Consider the following 21,909-nt stretch of genomic DNA (forward strand, 5'->3'; position numbering starts at 1 on the left):
GCCTACTGCCATATAGGTAAACGGTGGATGTGATTTCTCTGACACTTCATTCTGTTCTGGATCATTTGATCAACATGAGAACATACATCAGGCTGGTCTGCATTAGAACCTGGTGTTCAACACAATCATACCGTCTAAATGTGTCAACAAGCATCATGACCTAGGCCTCTGAACCTCCCTCTGCAACCAGATCTTTGACTTCCACATCGACTGACCTCGGTAAGTGAGGCTTCGTAACAACATCTCCTCCTCGCCAATCATTAACACAGCTGCACCTCAAGGCTGCATGCTTAGCTCCCTGGATACACACATGATTGTATAGCTAAGCACAGTTCCAATATTCAGATTCGCCGATAGCACTACTGTGGTTGGATGAATCACAGATGGTGGTGAGACAGCAAGATAGGTCAACTGGTTGAGTTGTTGACCATTCATCAGAGGAACTAGATTAGGAAACTCACTACACAACTCTAATTAATCAAAGCTTGCACTTTATTGCCTCTGCACAAATATCAACTTAACTATGTTGACTCCAGGCCAACAACTTAGAATCTGAATTCTACTGTTCCCTATGTGCCAATACTCACACAGACCACCTTTCCAATTTATAACACCGAAATAGGGGATCACCCATTGGCCAAACAATTGACCCCTCCTCTCTCAGCCCCCGCCATGGGAGTTCTTCCTTGTGATGGCGAATCTTCAAAGTTATTGCTACTTTGTATTTGAAGCCTCTGCTTTTATATTTATTCCTTACCAGTTTAAATGTTATTGTTATTAGCCATGGGTCATCTGACTGACCTACAACACTTTCTTATTGGCTCTGGTCCAAGCTAGCAGCCATTTATTGCCCTCTTCTGCAGAAGACAATTGGTAATTTATGGCTGATTGTTTTAAATCAGTTTGAATCACTCAGGGCAGACACAGACCCCCACCATTCACCAACCCTGCATGTTATGTCTAACTAAAGAACACCTCACAAATAAATTTTTATTTGCAAATAATCTCCAGTCCAGCAGATTACTTGGAGCATCAGTATGTCTACTTTAAAACACTGATCAAGCCAAGTAATTCCAGTTTACAAAATGGAGGATACAGAGCAGCTTCACAAAATGGCAGCCTCCATTCCTTCGACCTTATGACAAGAACTAAGGCAATTGGTTTGTCTGTTTCCACTGTCTTTAACCCATTTGAGTTCAACTTTTTTTTCCATATTTAACTCCCCCATGGCCAATAGAGCGCTGCCATAATAACAACCCCTCAGTGTCAGTAAAGTTAACAAAAAGTGATTGTTGACTTTAAGGAAAAAGAGGGTGGACATGCGTCAGTCTACATTAATGGATCAGAGATGGAGATCGTCAGCAGCTTTACTTTCCTGGGCATTAACTTATTATACGTCCTATCCTTGGCCCAGCACATGGATACAATCACAAGGAAAACACGTCAGCACCTCTATTTTCTTAGAAGGTTCAGGAGGTTTACATGTTACGGAACCCTCTAATAAAGTTCTATAGATGTGCTGTTGAAAGTACATTGCTGACTGGTTGCATTATGGTTTGGTACAGCAGTTCAAACGCAGATTAATTCCAAGCACCTGCAGAAATTAATAGACTCAGCTCAATACCTCTTAGATACATCCCTCCCCACCATCAAAAATATCCACAGGAGGCACTTCCTTGAGAAGGCAATATCTATCATCAAAGATTCCTACCATCTGGACCATATCATCTTATTGTATCTACCATTAAGCAGGAGGGACAGAAGCCTGAGCTGTGTATCAGGGTGTCTGTGGAGAGGTAGCACCACTGGTGAAGGGGCTTGTCATGTCCATTTTGGGGCAGCTTGCTCACCTTTGATAGCCAGTGTACACTCAGCTGTTTGCACATGAACAGCAGCCACGTCCCAGTACACCACTTCAGCAAGCAAGCTAAACCAGGTAATGGTAGCCGGCTGCCTCTTATCCTGGTGAGATAGGAACATGCCTGTCCAGGCATGCGAAGTTAGCTCTGTTGGACTGCACAGGTGAGATCTACAGTGAGATCCAATGGCCAGGAAGGAGGCGGTTCGGCAACGTAACATATACAGCAAAGGGCATGATGAGGCACAGAAAAGTAATGGTCATCCACTGCAACCAAGGAAGACCCCATTGTGATGATTGTTCATGCCACTGGACCCAAACTTAGGCGTCAAGAGAGTGGAAATGCACCAGAACAAAGGGTCTTCCACTTTAAATCATCTCCCACACGGGTTTCCTGTCATCGCCGGACACAATGGACAACCACCAAAGAAGCCTGAAGTCCCACACCACCAGGTTGAAGAACAGCTACTTCTCATTGATGATTTAGTTCTTGAAACAACTCTAATCACTACCTCAAAAGCAGCAATACAATAACCACTTTGACCACTTTGCACTACAATGGACTTCGTTTTTTTTGTTCTAATTTGCTCTTTCTTGTATACCTGTAATTGTGTACAATTTATTGACACTTTTTCTTGTGAATGTTGTGTCTCTAATGCTATGTGCCTGTGATGCTGCAGCAAGAATGTTTCTCATTACATCTGTGCACGTGTACTTGAACATATCACAATAAACTTGACTACGATCAACTTTGACTTTGGCCAACTTTGATCATAATCATTTTCCTTTGGCTAGGTTACAATACATTCTGAATGAAACAAAGGGAACAATTCATACAAATCCAACTCGCTGTCCTTTTAGTCCATTCATGAGTTAGCAAAACAGAGATCTAGCAGTGAAATTTCACAAGTAATCACTGTAATTCCTGATCTACTGTAAGTAGTTCCTTACAGTAGCCAGGAGCCTCCAAAGCTGGGAATATGAACCCTGGTTCACTTCCAATTCAATCAAAGGGCTCTGCCTGGGGATGTCCAATCCTAAGGTGTCACCCAAAACATACAGGCTAAAAAATAAAGTAAATCACAGTCCTTCCTTCACAGGCATAAGACAGTGGGATGTTCAAAATCCTTTCAGGTAATAATCTGTGGGAAATAAGCAGCCTTTATGCCTGTAACAACCAAAATTTTGATTGGCTTATTTCTTACATGGTCTAGAGACACCCAAAGAATATTAGCTGATTTCCCAGCTTGCAATAATTGGAAGTGTTTTTAGAGTACTATCCTTTCAAAAGGCTTGTTTCTAAACAATAGCAAGTATGTAGGAAAAGCAAGGACAAATATTCCATTTTTGTCCCAATAACATTCAGAGCTGGGGGTGAGAAAATATTCCTTTTCTCTGTTCACGCTGTCTTGAAGTCATTAATTCTTGCAGGGGTATATAGTTTTCTAATTGTTAGCTGGACTTGGTCAAATGATCATTCTTCACGAGTGAGCACAAATACTCAGTAAGTAGACTACTCAAATGCAAAGGGACATCAATATCCTGTTTGAACCAATCCTCAGTTAATATTAGCACATACACTTTCTAGCAAAGTTAAAAGGAACTGAATGCTGCATTTTTATGACAAAACATTTTTATTTAGTGTCTTTTACTTACGCTACCTTTGAAGTAAGAAATAGATTCAATTTAATGGGAGTATTCACAAATTTCATAACAGCAGAGGTTAAAAAAAAGCCCTAGATTCTCTCCTGTAAATCTGAAATTAGGCATGTAAGTGGAGTATAATGTAAGAATTCCAGGATTGAAAGTCTTTGAAGCATTTGATAGCTCTGGGCCTCTACTCACTAGAATTCTAAAAAATGAGGGGTGATCTCATTTAAACCTATGAATGTTGAAAGGCCTTGATGGCGTGGATATGCAGAGGATATTTTTTATGGTGGGAAGATTAAGACCAGAGGACACAGCCTCAGAATAGAGGGGCATCCTTTTAAAAGGGAGATGAGGAGGAATTTCTTTAGCCAGAGAGAAGTGAATCTGTGGAATTCGCTGTCACAGGTGGCTGTGGAGGACAAGTCACTGGGTATATTGAAGGTAGAGGTTGATAGATTCTTTATTATTCAGAACGTGAAGGGATACAGGGAGAAGGCAGGAGATCGGGACTAAGGAGGAAAATGGATCAGCCATGATGAATTGGCAGAGCAGACTCAATGGGCCAAATGGCCTAATTCTGCTCCTATATCTTATGGTGTTATGGAAACTGAAAGGCTCCAACATCAACAAGATAAACTGGTCTGGAATTCTTGAGCCCCCTAATTTTCTATTGAGACTTCCCTATTCCTGATCATTGCAGTTCTTCTCTACCACGTACCTATATTCAATGTTATCAGGGAGATGATGATGGTAACCTTTGGGAAACAGGAGGACTCTTATCACTGCCTTGTTTGGTCCCCACTTCAATTTCAGTTTAAGCCGATTTCTTCAGGAAAATGCAGGACAGTTATTTTCCCCAGTCATGAGAAAACTTGCATCACTTCAGTTAGACCATAAGACATAGAAGCAGAATTATGACATTCAGCCCATTCAATATGCTCTGTTATTTGATTGTAGCTAATTTATTTTCCTCCTCAACTTCATTCTCCCACCATCTTCCCATACCCTTTGACATCCTAACTAATCAAGAACACATCAACCTGTGCCTTAAACATACCCATTGACACTTGGATTTTTTGAAGTGCCTCACTGACACCTGGACTTGGTGCTCAGCAAATGGCAGATTCATGCTTGGTGCCAGTGGTCACACCAGAGCCTTGCTTGCTGTGCTCAACAGGTGAATCTTAGCCTGGGATACTGAGGACATATTCAAACACCATGACTGGGAGGTACTATAGACATTATTGTATTGGTATAATGAATATCATAAATCTCAGGGAGATGTGAATACATAAATGAGCTAAATTACAAGTCTCTTTTAACTGATATTCTTGTTCCAGCAATTCAAAGGCACAGACAGGACTATCTGATTGCCTTGGTTACCATTAGTCCAACCTTGTTCTTTGAATATGTTTATTTGCATGCATTTCCAGATAACTAGTCATAAACTATAAACTCAGGAGCATCAGAAATTATCACCTTGGTCACAGTCTCCAGGAAGTTCAGCAATTGCCTTTGATATCTGCAAGGATCTTTAGCAGCTCAGTGTAGCCAGGAAATGGTGTCTTTGTTCCTTAGCTGCAAAGAGGTTGGAAATTCCCCGCAGCTGAACAGCAAAAATACAAACGGTAGATGCCCCGTTTTTTTTGGCTGCACTATGAGGGGGAAAAGACAAACAAGAAGTATTTAGTTATTTATTTAGAGATACAGCACAGAACAGGCCCTTGCAGCCCTTCGAGCCTCATCACCCAGCAACTCCCTCCAGACCCAATTTAACCCTAACAACGTACAACGTACAATAACTGATTAACCTACCTGGTACACCTTTGGATTCTGGGAGGAAAACAGAGGTTCTGGAGAAAACCCGCGCAATCCACTCCAGGGAGGGTGTACAGAGGTCCCTTACAGAGGACACCAGATATGAACTCCGAACTCCGAAGCCTCAAGCCGTAATTGCATCGCACTAACTGCTACGCTACCATGGCCATCCTTAATAGGTGGAGCCAGGAGAGGGAATGGGACAAGAATAGGTGAAGAGGAGCTAGGGGAGAGGGCAAAAAGTAGAGACTAAAAAGTGAGAGGACCACAACATCGGAAAGAGAACGAGGATGTGGGGTGTGGGGGGAAAAGAAGGGGGAAAAAGAAAAGAGGTGGGGTTATGCACTGTAAGATAGGAAAACTCAGTACTTCATGCCATGTGGCTGTAGACTAATGGAGGATCCTTTTCCAATACATCTGTCAATAAAATTGATTCCCATTCTCCACTTGCAGCTCCATGATAACTGCAAGCATCACTCTTGCCAGAGATCCACCCGATCCTAGAGCAAAATAGACTCAAAAGAATATATCCACACAAAACTTATAAAGGAAGATAAACCATATTGCCCCCATCTCTTCTCTGTCATTCAGTAAATTATGGCTGATTTTCTTTTTACCTGAAAACTACTTTTCTACACTAACCCCACTTTTTCTACACTAACCCAATAACTCTTTCTTGACTCCCTTAATTTCTAAATATTTGTCTATCACTGCCTTGAAGACAATTACTGGCCAAACTTCCACAGTCCATTCGGTTAGAGAATTCTAAAGATGCGCTTTCTCCCCAGGTGAAAAAAAAATACTTTCTTAGTTGAGTCTATGACCCCTGTTTCCAGACACCCTTGCCAGAGGAAACATTTTCCCTATATCTTCTCTATAAAGCTCCAGAAAATTTTTCAAGGACATCAGTCCTCATTTATAAAATGCATGTTGTCCCAGTAATCATTTTGGCAAATATTCACTGTTTTCCTCTCAAAGAAATGTCACTTCAGGATTGTCAAACAACTCTGAAATGTTGTCAACCGGCACAAATTCTGCAGGATTATCTATATGCCCCGTTTCAGTTAGGTAAATCATCTTCTACCTCAACAACCCAAAAAGAGACCATAATCAGCCTTGTTATACAACCATAGAATATTATTTCACAAAAGAGTTACATTCAGTTAATTTTAAATTGAATGAATTAAAAACCTTTTTTCATTATTACTCTAGGATTCTCACTTTCCTGTGTGTGAAATGTTCCACGATATATTCTCAAAATGGAAGCACATCATTAAACCAACCTGAGATGTTTTGTTCACCTTATATTAGTTGTTCCAGGTTAAGCAAACTGAGCCCACTTAAAGTGAATTCTAGGACTTATTAGGATATGTTTCAATGAGATGCTCTTTTTAATTTTCTGAGCCTACTGCTTAGAAATCACTTGACTACGGTTTTTCCTGTTTTGTTGAAACATATAAAACTGCTGGGAAGTGGGGAATTCTTTCTTTTTAGCTGTTGATCATTCCTATTTTCCTTGAGAATTTTTTTCCCCCACAAGAATTTTTTTCCTACAGTTAGGGTTTTCACCTGGAACTTCTCTACTGCTGGCATTGCAGATACCAGGTCAAATACAATCAGACACAAACACCCTCATTCAATGGACAGAGAAATGTTGTAGTGACTTTATGGTGGAGTTACGATCTTAACAGGTACAGTATTGTTCACTAGAGAGATATCTGGAAGATTTGTACACTGATGCAGGAAGATCTTCATTATTTTCATCCCGAAAAGTACTCTTGACAGTAGTGAGTTGGACACAGCTTCTAATATCTTTACCCTGGTAAACTTTAAGAAGATTTTCCACATATACAAATTAAGTTGGAGATCAATCATTCACTAAAATTGTGTGCCAACATTAAGTTTCTTGTGAAGTCCAGGAAAGTGATGGTCCAAACATACTGTATCTGCTGAGTGTGAATGGATTTCTTAACACTCATGAGATCACGTACATGAACATCGACTTCTCTAACTTCTGCTAATGCCCCACCTCCCCCTCGTACCCCATCTGTTACTTATTTTTATACACACATTCTTTCTCTCTCTCTCCTTCTTCTCCCTCTGTCCCTCTGACTTTACTCCTTGCCCATCCTCTGGGTTCCCCTCCACCCTTGTCTTTCTCCCCGGACCTCCTGTCCCATGATCCTCTCATATCCCTTTTGCCAATCACCTGTCCAGCTCTTGGCTCCATCCCTCCCCCTCCTGTCTTCTCCTAACATTTTGGATCTCCCCCTCCCACTCGCACTTTCAAATCTCTTACTAACTCTTCCTTCAGTTAGTCCTGACAAAGGGTCTCGGCCTGAAACGTCGACTGCACCTCTTCCTACAGATGCTGCCTGGCCTGCTGCGTTCACCAGCGACTTTGATGTGTGTTGCTTGAATTTCCAGCATCTGCAGAATTCCTGTTGTGTACTGCACTCATAATTTGAACTCTAGCCTGGAAACAGAGAAGACGCCGAAGTTGTGACACAAGTAGTTGGATGATTACTGTCTGATGGTTGAAAAAGTTAGAGATTAGGGCATGGATCTTTTGAAAGATTTGTGTTGGCAGCAGAACGTTGGCGACACATGCAGGCTGCCCCAGCACAACCTTCAGCGTGTTGGTTGTTAACACAAATGACAATTTCACTGTATGCTTTGATGTAAATGTGATACATAAATCTGAATCAGAATCTTAAAGATATTTAAGTGGTTTGAATCTTGTCACTCTAGCATAACCATAACTTTATATTAGAAATATCAGTAATGCAGCAACTTTCAAAGAATTTAATGTGGAAATGGGGAGTAAAGTTAGGTATAATTAAAAGACTTCATGGGAATAGGAATGATGACCTTGATTTGCTCATCTTATCCTGGTACTTAACAAACAGATTTTTCTCCTTATCTACTGTGTTTTTATTAGAAGGCTTTCTTAACAACTTATATTTGACAGTCTAGATAACATTAACTTTAAAAGGGAACATCAAAGTGGGTGTCATATCAGGAAGTACATATTTAACTGAATATAGACGAGGAAAGGGTAGGATCTGCGAATAAACCAAAGAGTAAGGAAGAAATACATTTTTAAAAAAGGAGTGAAATATAGAAAAATACACCAACTGAAAGCAAAAAAGGTAAGGCCTACATTAGACACAAGAGAGATTCAGATGCTGGAAATATGAATTAACACATAAAATGTTGGAGGAAATGGAAGAACTCAGCAGGTCAGGCAGCATCTATGAAGGAAAATAAAGTCAACGTTTTGAGCTGCAACCCTTCATCAGGACAGGAAAAGAAGGGGCAAAAGCCGGAATACGGAAGCAGCACATAGACAAATTTGGTAGTCTTGGCCTAATTGTCAAAAAGAGTTGTATTTAGTTTTACTTCCTTTCAGGATGCCATATTTCTTTTCCTTTAACTTTTTGATAATACATCACTAACATTGTATATTTAAAGACAGCAACTAGATTCATTAGTTTTAGGAATATGCCTGGCAAAGGAGTATTCTAATCTGCATCTTATATCTCTTGCTTTAAGGTGCACTCTATACAATCCACAAAAGAAGTTGATGCAGAACATCACTTACCTCTTCACATCACCAAACAGTTAAGTTCAATTCACAAAATACTCTCCTTCTCCTTCCCACCCTCCCCCCACCTTCTTTATAGGGCCTCTGCCCCTTCCCTCTACAGTCCTGACGAAGGGTTCCGGCCCGAAATGTTGACTCATTGTTTCCACGGATGTTGCCCGACCTGCTGAGTTCCTCCAGCGTGTTGTGAGTTAAGTTCAATTAAGGTTTTTTCAATTCTAAAATTTCAAAGGTATTCAGCCCAAATCAAAAGACAGAGATAAATGGTAATCCAGTTAAGGCTGCTTTTCCGGTTTGTATTTTCTATTTTGGTAACACAATGCAAACAAAAAATACCATCTGACCTATTAGGAGGTAAAGTCAACAAACTAATGAAATGATTAATTATCTTAATTTCAAAAGTAACTATGGCTCATCACCTTAAATTAGATTTTGGATTAATATGCATTGCCAGCTACAGATAACCCAATATATATTGGTATACATTGTTAATTCAATTTAACGTAATGCATCAATGTGAAAGCACCAGTACAAAAGAACCAAACTACTTCAGCTGTGTTTTTTTGAATGCATATTACAAAATTGTTCAAGTGGACAATACTGCATCAATATCCTAAAAAAAAACCCTGGAACATCCACTTTTTAAGTTTCTTCATAATGATGACTTGGCACCAAGGAAAAAATTTATTTAGTATGACTAATTTATACTATAGTGTTTTCAGATGGTATCTTAACGGTACAGTGACGCCAGAGAAAGCTGTTTGTAGCATCATTAATGAAAAATATCTACCCATTTATTCACAGTATAGAATATACTCTACATCTATGGTTCACTAGTGGCTGCCTCAGTCTTGATGCAATATCCTATAGGTCTTTTCAATATCTTCCTATAAAGGGGTTCTATTGAGCATCCTCCAGATAAAGTTTCATTATTTTAATAAAATATATTGTTCTACTGACTTGCTGCTGAAATTAGATTTTGAACTAAATTTTATTGTCACTCATGGATAATATCTGATCAAACATGCAATTTAAACTAATAATTTCAAAATAGTCACCACCAATTTGTTCCACAGAATTTGTTTTCCCTCTTTTTCAGTTTTCAATCTGAAGCAATAACTGTTTCATTTTCCACAAATTTTGCCTGAATACTGGGTGTTTTCAATATGTTTGGTTTTACTTACTGCAAAATATATAAATTTATTGAAATGCAGGTTTTCCATTGCCATCATTACTGTTAATCTTGCTGTAGGTGCATTGATTGGCAAGTTTCAAAACTGCTTAAAAGCATTTTGAATTTTCACAAGTGGAAATAGTGCAACAGAACCAATCTTACTTAGTCTAATTGACTATATTTATCTAATTACATAATGTTATACAACATAATTTTATTGGTATGCCTGTGATATTTTCTGCCTATGTGTTAGAATGGATATTATCAATACTCTGGAAAACAAATGAGTGAATCCCTTCCTTAAAGCTCTTTAGTGGAAATAAGCTACTCCTGCAGAAGATTTAAGTGTGGCCTGAAGTAACCGGTATGGTTCAAGTGTGGGATTAAAATACTGGCACAGTAAATATCAGATATTGGCATACTACAAAACATTATAATCGTAGTGTAAAAATATATTAACCTGATGATGAAAGTCCATTAAATGCCAACAATGCCCACAGATCAAAACTTTGTGCACAATTAACTGAAGCGCTCCTTGCTTTTTATTCTCGGGCACATTAAATAGAGGAACAATCAGTGACCTATGCATTCAGAGAAAAACTTCCAGATATTCCTTTAAAACACCATGAACTCAACATTGCTTCTAAATTTTCTTAATCATAATCAACAACTTTAAAAATAATCTCTGTGGAATATATGTGTTGCTGGCAATTCCAGCATTCATTATATATCTTGTTCTCATCAAACCAGTTATGGAGTCATAGAGAAGTACAGCACAGAAACAGGCCTTTGGACCATGTAGTCCTTGCCAAAACTATTTAAACTGCCCAGTTCATTGACCTACACCGGGACCATAGGCCCCCATATCCCTTCTATCCATGCAATCTATATCCCTACCCATATCCCTACTATCCATGTAATCCATATCTCTATCCATATCCCTACTATCCATGTAATTTATGTCCCGACTATCCATGTAATCCCTATCCATATCCCAACTATCCATATACCTACTATACATATAATCCATATCCCTATCCATATCTCTACTATCCATGTAATCTACATCCCTACTATCCATGTAATTTTATTCCGGCTATCCATGTAATCTACATCCCTATCCATATCCCTACTATCCATGTAATCTATATCCCTACTATCCATGTAATTCTATCCCGACTATCCATGTAATCTACATCCCTATCCATATCCCTACTATCCATGTAATCTATATCCCTACTATCTATGTAATCTATGTAACTGTTGTCTGTGTAATCCATATTCCTATCTATATCCCTACTCTCCATTACTCTATATCCCTATCCATATCCCTACTATCTATGTAATCCATATCACTATTATCCATGTAATCCATATTCCTATCCATATCCTGACTATCCATGTAATTCAAGTCCCGGCTGTATATCTACACCTAAAGGACAAGGGGCACGCCTTTGACGATAACAATGTGCACATTTTGGACAGGGAGGACAAGTGGTTTGAAAGAGGGTTAAAGGGGCCATCTCTGTCAAACTGGAAACCCATCCCTGAACAGAGGGGATGGGGTACAGCATCACCTATCAGCCACTTACAATGCAGTCCTAACATCTCTGCCACGGCGTCTCCACAACAGTTCACACCTCCAGTCGTGAAAAGATAAGACTAACGACCTTCTCATTACCTCTACGACTCTTAACAACCCCATGTCATTGCTATAACTTTCAACAACTGGCTGAGTTTAGAAGCTGGAAAACTACCCACCATGGATCAGAACAGAAGAAGACTCCTGGTGAAATGTCTTCTAGACAATATGGCAAGTCCAGTTGCCTTGATTTACTACAGCTTGACAAACAAGGTGTGTGTTATGCTGAGGCTCTACTCCAAGTATTTTGTTAGAAAATTGACCCTATTAGAGTTAGTCTTCCCCACTCCTATCTTTTCCATCATCCTTTGCCACCTGCCTCATCCTGGGGTTGAAATTGCCCAACAGAATCATTTTATTTCCTTTTGGAATGCAGAATAGGGTTTTATTTTTCAAAATTGCAGTCAAAGTCCTTCTTTGCCTAGTCTTTAGCATCTAGCTTATATCTCCTGCCTTGCTCCTTCCTCCCAAAAAAATGTTTTTCACCCTGTCAGTGATGTATCTGACCCAGGCACCATGTGCTGAACCATATTAACATAGCACAATGACCAAGAGCCACTTCCTCACAGTGCTGGTGCCACAGCTCAATCCTGACCTTGGGTGCTATCTGTGCGGATTTTACATATTCCCTAGCTGACTGATTTGCTAGGCTAAAGGCCCTGCTTCCAAGCTGTATGACTCTATGCCACTATATTAAGATTGCAAGAATGGCAATCCCCCAAACTAATGCTGTTCTTCTGTGTAGTAATTTGCCCAATAGTACCATGCTCAGGACTGCACTCATTCTGGGTGTCATCAGTTCCAATTGTCTCCAATTTTGAATGCTGGTTTGAGAGTGGCATATGTTGAAGATTCCTGTTCTTCCTGCCTTTCCTTGTCCTTGAGTCCTGAGCTTTTCACCTTCTGAAATGGATGGTGGGTCCGAACACCAAATATAGCATCAGCTCCATGATCTTGGAAATGCTCTGTCAGTTAGATGCACTTCCTACACATGATCTTGTTCAACATATGAAGGGTCCCTTTGCACTAAAATTGACACTTTTGTTTGAAATAAAATTGACTTCTTTGTGTTCTAATTCTTTCTTGCAGAAATTGTGTATTTATATTTTATGCCTTTCTTGTAAATCGTCTTGTATAATGTGACGCTGCTGGCAGTAAGTTTATCATTTGCGCCTTTGCATACATGTATTTGTGCATATGACAGTAAACTTGACTTGAAATTTCCATATGGTGCAGAGGTTGCACATAATGTCGCCCTTGGCCATTTATTATCAATTGTATTCCATTTTTAGATATTACTGTCAATTAATCACCCCTCATTAAACCTTCCTTATCTTTTTTGTAACCTTTTGATTCCCATCTTAAGTTATACATTTAAGTTAGTGATTAAGTGTACCCAACACACAGTACCACTCCCCCACCTCACTGAAATTTCTTGATTACCCAGTTTCAATTCTTTACAATCATCAAAAGCTATACTCCATGGAAAATCTTTGTGGCAAATACTCCAACAATAAAGGTCTATTTTTTTTTCCCAAATCAACTTTTAACCTATTGTTTTATACTACCCTAATAGTTCTGCTTAAATGTTGTATGTAATAAAGTCGAGCAGCTTATTTAAGCATTTTCACATGAAACCTACAAAGAAAATCTTTAAGGATAACATCTATTTCCATGATTGCAATTAGTTATTTGTTCACCTTTCAGCTAAACTTCAGTTCCGTAAGATCTACATACTTACTAAGTAATTTATTGAAATTAAGCATACACAATCCACTGCCATAAACTCCTGATTTCATTCCTGTTGCACAAAAGGTTACTCGTTCAAAACCACCCCTCAGTATATAGTTTTACAACTTGATTTTGCATCAGGTGCATTAGAACGCCAACCACTCTGAAGCAACATTTTTTGAAATCCCCTGCTGCTTCATTAGATCTCCTGAAAAATGTATAAACTTATTCTTTCATGAAAATGCAGCCACTTCCATCTGTGTTTTCAAGCATGAAAGATTAATCACCTGGGGAAGCATTCAAACAGACTGGTGTGTTCCTTTGTTATTCACCTCAGTAGTAATGCAATCACCAGTATAACTGCAGTTTAGAATGATGTAAGACAGCATGTGTTGTTTATTGTGTTCTAGTTGTGGTTATGACTTACACTGTTATCAAATCTATCAATGTCAACTTGCTGTTAAGTTCCATCTCAATCGAAATTCTGTTGCTATGCATTGACGCAGGGCCTTGTGTGATAAGTAACCATCACATAGGTCAGAATTAGCCTGGACCATGAAACAGCTGAAAAAAAACTTTCTCAATCAGTTAAGCCATTGTCACTGGCAGTAAAACTTGTCAAGGACTTTGACTGTTGCAGAATCTCCCTGACATTTAAAAAACATTTAAACCTAAGAGAGAATTAAAGTAAATTTAAAAATAAATACTATTAAATATTAAAAAGGATATTGAAACAATTTTACCAATCAAGGTATTTAAGTCAATCAATTATTTGTTTAAAAATATACACTACCTAATTTTTATCATTTTTTCTCATAACCACATCTCTCCATTGAAATGAAGGAACATCCTGCTCTTGACCTAACCTGAGGCAGGTTCAGTGTGCATTTCCCCAAAGTAACTGTGCAGGAATTGTACCACTCTTGTGTTCCATTTTTTTTGGATATTCCATGCAAGGTTCAACATTGGAACACAGTTGGCAAACAGCCAGCAAACATTAATATAGGAATCTTGAACTTGATGGTGTTTATGTGAAGACATCATGGCATCATCTCTCAGCAAGTTTTACAATGAAGTTCAAGTTTAGTTTATTAACTGAGGTTTGTTTACAGTGTGTTACAAAATTATAGCTATCAATGGGATACAGTGACTAGAACAGCTTCACAGATTTATAGTGCAATGTATACTTGGAAAAGCTGAACTAAAGAAATTATATTTTACTGCCCTGCATAAGTGCAAAATATCAAAATGTACAGTACATTATTTTCAAAGCTTTCAGGATCAGATATGCTGGAACAAAATGCTCTGTTGTTAGCCATCCTATACTGAACCTTTCAGAAACAGAAGTTCAAAAGCAAAAAGTGCCGTCATTTACTGACCTACACTAGACTACAAAAGGGCTTTGGGATTTTTAATTGAAATCAGAAATTCTATGGACTCTTTTGCTCTTTTAGGAACATTAGGGTCTCTTTTACTATTTAATTTACAACTCCAGGGAGTTTCATTGTTGTGTTCCATAGTTCCAACCACTTTCCAACACATATCAGCCAAACAAGTACAAAATTATAAGGTTCTTGTTCCAGTCCTATCACAGGGCTAAATATACCATCCAAGATTTTGTCCATTAGCTTCTGCTACCACAGATGCTACTTTTGATTATAAATCATCCATTGCTTTGCACTTTGTTGCCCCAAATTCTGAACATATTGGTAGGATTATGCTGGTATGTTTGCACAACAGTTCTACTCCCTCTGTTTTCACATATTGATGAATCTCTAAGAACATTAAAGACAGAATATAGTTCCTTACCTCATATTTTCTCATTTCTGGAATGTCTGGAGGCATGGCAATCTTTGGTAAAGAAAACGATTGCCAGATCATTATCTTTGTAAATATGAGGTTATACTACCTTGGTAGTCCAGTGGTTAAGGATCTTTAGATGCAAGATTTTCATACATTTAGCAAAAAAAACTTTATTTTTACAGCCTCTGCCCTTTTAAAGTGGCTTTCAGACTATAAGGGCACAAACGAACTTTAGTCACTAATGTCGTTTGGGCAACAAAGGCATCAAATTGCTCGCAGCAAATTTCCATAAAAGGGCATGTGATAATGTCCAAGTTATCTATACTTTTTGTGTTGAACCAAGAATAAAAAATAGGATTAAGATAAATAGTATTGACTCATTTATGGGGAAATGGGGTCATGAGAAGGAAAGCGGCAGCTGGTCAAGATACAAAGCGTTGTTTTTACCGATCAACGTGTTCAAGATAGCACCGGCCTTCCACGAACAGCCAGCAGCCTGAGACTCACCACTAGATGGCGCGCAGCTCTCTCGGGGTCTTTGCGTAGCGGACTGATGAAGCCACTAGATGACGCAATGCAATTGCGGACGTTCTTTACCCCCTTCAATTGTCATTCAGCTGTTAACTCATACAGCAAGATATCTGCTGTGTCTTTCATTTATTTTCCTCCGTCGAAATCTAGCGTACGTTTGCATTTGGAAAATGTAACAGTCTTTCTGCTGTATCTCCTGCAAAGAATGCAATACACTTTGTCCGAATCGAAGTCAATTTATTGAAAGGACGAAAGTAAACTATGTGGGTGCTGTGTCAGTGCAGCATGCCATATGTTCACCAATTACAGTGGTGTTGTCAGTACTTGCTTGATCGAAGTGTAATGCATTGGTTACTTAGATACAGCTTTTTTTTGTCAGGGAAATGCAGCCCCAGTAATGTCGGTTAATCTGCTAGTAAGGAAGCTGTTTTATGGATGCCTTTATTACCCTCTCACAGATTATTATTTGATTCGAAAACAGCTTTCAATGACAAATCACTTGATGGGAAAAAGCATTAAAAGGACGAGGCTGATCAGCAGTTTGTTATTAAATGCAGAGCTGCGATATCAGCTTTGGCGCTAAATGCCCATGACCTCTTCTGTAGGATCCCATTTAAACAGCGGCCGCCGATAAACTTCGGCTTCCAGCTCCACCGAACTGGGTTTTAGGAATGATCTCTTAACTTGCCTGGATATCTCTTAATATTGAGAAATGTAACTATTTTGTGAAGGGGCAGAACTCAACTTTCAAGACGTTGAAATTAAACTTTAGCTCACATCTCAACCTGAATGTAACACAACCGAATTCGCCCTTTTTTTTGGTTCTGTCACACCAAAGCGACGAGAAATCGCTTGTTTCAAATGTTCTGATGGTTTCATTCCATGATGTTAGTTCAGAGCTTCGCAGGTCGCTTTGAGTTTTGACGAGTGAAGTGATTTGATATTGTATGCTATGTGAACTAAAAGGGACCGAGATGTAACCACGGCCGCCTTATAATATAGCCTTAACGTAAACGGTCTCAGCAAAGGGAACTCCCGGTCTCCGCTCAGTTAAGTTTGTAATACTTGGGAGATAATCGCGCCGTGTTTCCATGCAGTTAAAGTTCAAGCTAAGTAGTTATCGTGTGTCCTGTCTGGCTGACGTACTGCCAATAATCAGCCCAGAACAGGAAGTCTGTTTAAATCACCGGTCAGATGAAGTCTTTGTAAGAGAAGGTTTTTCTTTTTAGTTTTGATCCAGGTCTTTTGTGATTTCAGAAAGGAAAACCGCCAGAAAGAAGCACTTCGCTGCAGCAAACGACATAGGTTTCACAGCCGCCATATTATCGTGGAGAAAGAATATACTTACATAAATTAAATGTGCGTTTTCCTCATTTAGAAAGCAACAATATTTCTGTCTGTAATTTTAATAGTATTGAGAAAATTATCAATACTTCACATAGAGCAATACGTCGCTCCGTGCGTTTCGGGAATCCCGTTATTGTTATTTTAAGCGTTCTTTTGAAATTGATAGGAAATGATAAAAAGGAGGCGATCACTTCGAGTTCAAGATAATAATTAGACGTCGATTTAAATCCGCCGGGCCACGCAGATCTGGCTTAAATTACACATAGCCTTTTCTTTGCAGGGTTCTGTCATTTTGGACTCCAGAGGATTCATTTTTCACAATAGCCCCAGCCAGAAATATGGATCTTTTCCGCTCTGCAAAGGAAGAAAGTTGCACAGTGGCAGGTGTCTGCAGCAGGTGTCTACACCTGCAGTAAAAAGTGCGCTCACCCTGGGCTTTTCAATGAATCATTGCTGCTGCAGAGAGCCACCGCAGTTGAGTTTCCATTGAATGATGTGCCAAAAATTCTCACGTCTGTCTCTCTATTCCAGCTTGATTTATTGCAGAAAAATACCAAAGTAATCACCAGAGTAATTAATTAATACAAATCTGCAGTTTTGCATAAGCAATTAGTAGAGAAGGGTGCAGTAAATTCATCCGTTTGATTTAAATGCTCACTCAACCAGAAAGCTACCTTGGACAACGGTGGTAATATTCTATTTCATTTCCGTTTTTTAAACTACATAAACTACTAAATATTGCATGGTTATTTAAGGCACCGTAATATATTTTGAGCATTGTTGAAAAAGAAATAACAATAAATCTGAAATGCAGGTTCTCTATCTTTATATGGAGATTGCTGAAGCAGGTAGCAGTCTAAATCCCCCTGCTCCGTTCTTTACAAAGTCTAATCCCTAAAAGTCGAGCGAGCGCAAGCGTCATCCGGTATTTCCTTGGCTACCCGTTTTGTTGCTGCATTTATATATTTTTCTCCAACAATTTGTTGCATTTTCTAATTCGAAGTAAATTTCACTCGTACAAAATGGGCTCAATATTAAGTCACGATCGGATGGTAAATCTGCTGCAGGTGCTAGGATTAAATATCGCCAACTTCTAAAGTTACACGGAACTCGTCACGTGCTGATCGCCTCCTGTTTCTGGTCAACAGGAGCTGTTTGTGGTGCTGCAGTTCAAACTCGTTTATTTATGGGATTTCTCTCAGTCTATCTGTGCCTGTGATCGTGCGTGTGCTTCTCTGCTAATGTTCCTGTATGTTTATGACATGAGTGGATTTCCCGTCTGTTTATCTGTGTTTATGTGTCCGTATGTTTCTATGTCCTCGTGTGCGTATGTGCAGACGCGTGTCACTGTGTGCTTTTTTTAACGTGTCTGTGTCATTCGTGTGCGTTTATTTGAGTGTGTGTGTGTGTGTGTGTGTGTGTGTGTGTGTGTGTGTGAGCGGTGGGGGAGTTGTAGTATGCGTGTGTTCAACTGCCTGTTTCCGTATACCTCTGTATGTACAGATAGCGCCAAACCTTTGGAAAATTAAATCCAAATAAATGGCAAGATGGGAAGAGACGTTGAAGAGTCAGAATAGAACATCCTTCCTGATACATATCAGTGTGATATGGTAGCGATTAGTACTGCTTACGATGCGCTTTATCCGGTGAAAACACTTAGCGGGTACCAGGTTATTTAAACCCGAGCAACATAGAGCTACTGCTTTTCGCCTATAGAACTTCTTGCCTCTGTGCCTTATTGATCGGAAATACGCTTCGAGTGCAGATAGTTAATTGATAGTAAAATGGGACACACCGCTAATATTAAATCAGGGCAAATCAACTCTCAACACAAACCACGGAGCGGGTTTCCTTTTCTGTCCGTTTGAAAATGTGTGCACTTGTGATTTCGTTTACTTTGATCGTTGAATGATTGAATTACTATTAAACAAGAGCAATACCTAGTATGGAGTCTATGTTCTATCTGTATCCTCGGGAAATTCGGTAATTAACTTATACAAGTAAAAAAACGATTAAAATATAACACTTGATTTGAAAATATAATTAGCGCACCTTTCCAAACGGCAGAACCTGCGATGAACATTAACACAATAATTATTTAAATTACTGAGATAATACTTCTAATTGGGGCCAATTTTTCTGGTACACGATAGCTTACAGCATTTTTGATAAATTCTATTTTTTCGTTCTCGCAGGTGCAATATGAATCAATTATCTTAATTAAGATAATGCCGTGCACCCAAGAGGTTTAAATCGGATGAATTTTGCACGGTGGACAACTGGATTGGATCTTTAATATGATTCCTATCTGTTCCAAGTGAAGCAGACGTTGAGGCAAAGGAGGAGAAAAGTTGAAAAAATCTGGTTACTTATATTTATTCATTTATATACATGCAAACATTTTTAAAACGCAGTTTGTCCCAGTAGCAACGATTAATGTTTTAAAAATCCAGGCAAGCCTGTTAGCGAATTATGAACTCCCGCCCAGTTGTAAACCGACATAATAATGAAAGACAATAGAAAACATCCACGAAATACACTTTGGCACAACACTTTGCCGTTGATCGTTTGACGAAGTCAAAACGCACACCGCACACATCCAAGCAAGTTTCGAACTGTTCGGACAAATTGTGTTTGGTCCAATTCTTGGAAATCCTTTATTTCCAATTAGGGAACAAGGTCAATCGTTTTTTTTTGGAGCGGGAAGGTGGGGGTGATGGTTAAGGCAGGGTACAGTTGGTACTTAGAATAATAATGGGGGAGGAAATCAATTGTATTTTGTTCCAATCAAACGGATGCCTTTTCACATTTCCCCCTTCTAACGGTCAGTTTGGCGACCTTTGCATTATTATTTAAAATCCCAACAGAAGTGAGCATATTTGGACGTTGGATTTGTTTGCCCAGCCGTGAAAAGGCTTTTGTTTGTGTGCGTGCGGCTCGCGTGCCGGGAAGAAAGCGGCTCATTAGGGGGAAAGCCAAAAACTTTCCTGCATCAATGTCTCTCCGATCACTACATTTATCCTTTTCCCAAACGAATTCGCTCGTTCGAAAAAAACACATTTCCACTGTTCTGTTTATATGCAGAACTTCAAATATAAATATATAAAGAAATATAAATGCAATCTCGCTTCTTGTAGGGTATGCCCTCCATACGATGGGTCAACAGATTTGTGGAGATCTTGGGTGAACAAAATATACAGCAAGAACCTTTGTTACCAAGTTTACAACTCAATTCCAAACTATTATAACGTGCAGGCTGCTTGATGGACCAGCTGCATTGCTTTAAAATAAAAATTGTGTTCCACGAAGGAAAACTACGGGCAGCAACCAAACCCAAAAAAAAATCCAATATTCAAGACGGCGCAATATGCGGGTTGAAAAGCCGTTTGTAGTCCGTCTCCATTCATGTCTATTTATATTTTGGAAGGAAGGAGGGGAAAATAAAGAGGTTGTGATGGGTGCGAGCGGCTGCCCGTTTCCTGCGGGTGAGCAGGTCCACAGAGCATCTCGCGGGCGACAGATGGCCACAAAAGGCAATAGGGAGCCGCACGCGCCGGCGGAATACAAATCGCCGGCCACGTGACGCGGGCCGTTCGCGTGACGTCCCGCGCACCATATGGCGCGAGGGCGGAGGCGTCCGCCTCGCCGCCGCGCCCCGAGTGCGCACGCGCGCCACCTTGGCGACGGGCGATGGGGCAGAGGCGCATTTTTAGCACCTTCCCCCTATAAAACGGCGCGGGCTGCTGCCAGCAGTAGTCCGCAAAGAAGCTCGACCTGCAATTGCACAGCGCAGGCTATGAGTCTACTCTAGACATTATAATTCGCAAGGTATTCTCTTTTTGATGTCTTAACATTGGATAGTAAATTACTTATGATGTTTGAAAATGTTTAATTTTATCCCATAGCAAAAAAAAATGTTAGCCTCTATTTTGCCTTCAATTTGCTTAATCTAGGTTGCGAAATTACGAATTAAATCGTGACTCCTCGCTGGTTTGCTTTCTGTGGCCGGTGAGGAATGACATGGAATGCTGCAACAATTTGCGCAAACTATGTCTCTGTATACATTATTAATTTGGGTGCAACGTGGAGAAGAGTGGCGTGAAAGATAGGAACATATGCTACCTGTTACAGTATCAGGAGACGGCGGCGCGGGCTAGCAGCAATGAATGAAATTGTTGCTTGGCTGGTGCACACACCGAAATGCATAAGTACATATAGCTGTCGCCGCGAACCAAGATGCCCAGCTGTAGCATTTTTAAACAAGGATTTAGTTGGGCATTGAAGCTGCCGCAGTAAGATCAGCGGATGGGGATGTTTATTAAAGAGCCGATTGTGCACCTGATCCCAATGGATTACAGCGCTTGCGTACACATTTAGGATTTCCTGAGATGTTTCTGCGCCGCAGACCCATCCTAGAAATCCTTCCACACGGATTCTATGGTGGCTTTTAAGAAATCGTTCAATTTTATTTTTCTACTACTGAAAAACATTTTATTTTAGAAACAGCTGTGATTCGCAGCTTTGGAGATTTTGAAATAACAGTTGCGCTGATAGACACATGACCGGATTAGATCTGTCAGTCATATTTTATTGTTCCTAATCTTCTTATACACGTCAACAAAATCATCGATTTATATAACAGTGGTTGGGATCATAAGCATAACTGAGCGAAATAAGGGTAAATTAATACCGTAGACTCCGCGCGTAACTACACAGTGCTTCCACTCTAGTATTCAATTTTGTTGAAA

The sequence above is a fragment of the Mobula birostris genome, chromosome 6 (genome assembly GCF_030028105.1).
Source record: "Mobula birostris isolate sMobBir1 chromosome 6, sMobBir1.hap1, whole genome shotgun sequence".
Lineage (NCBI taxonomy): Eukaryota > Metazoa > Chordata > Chondrichthyes > Myliobatiformes > Myliobatidae > Mobula > Mobula birostris.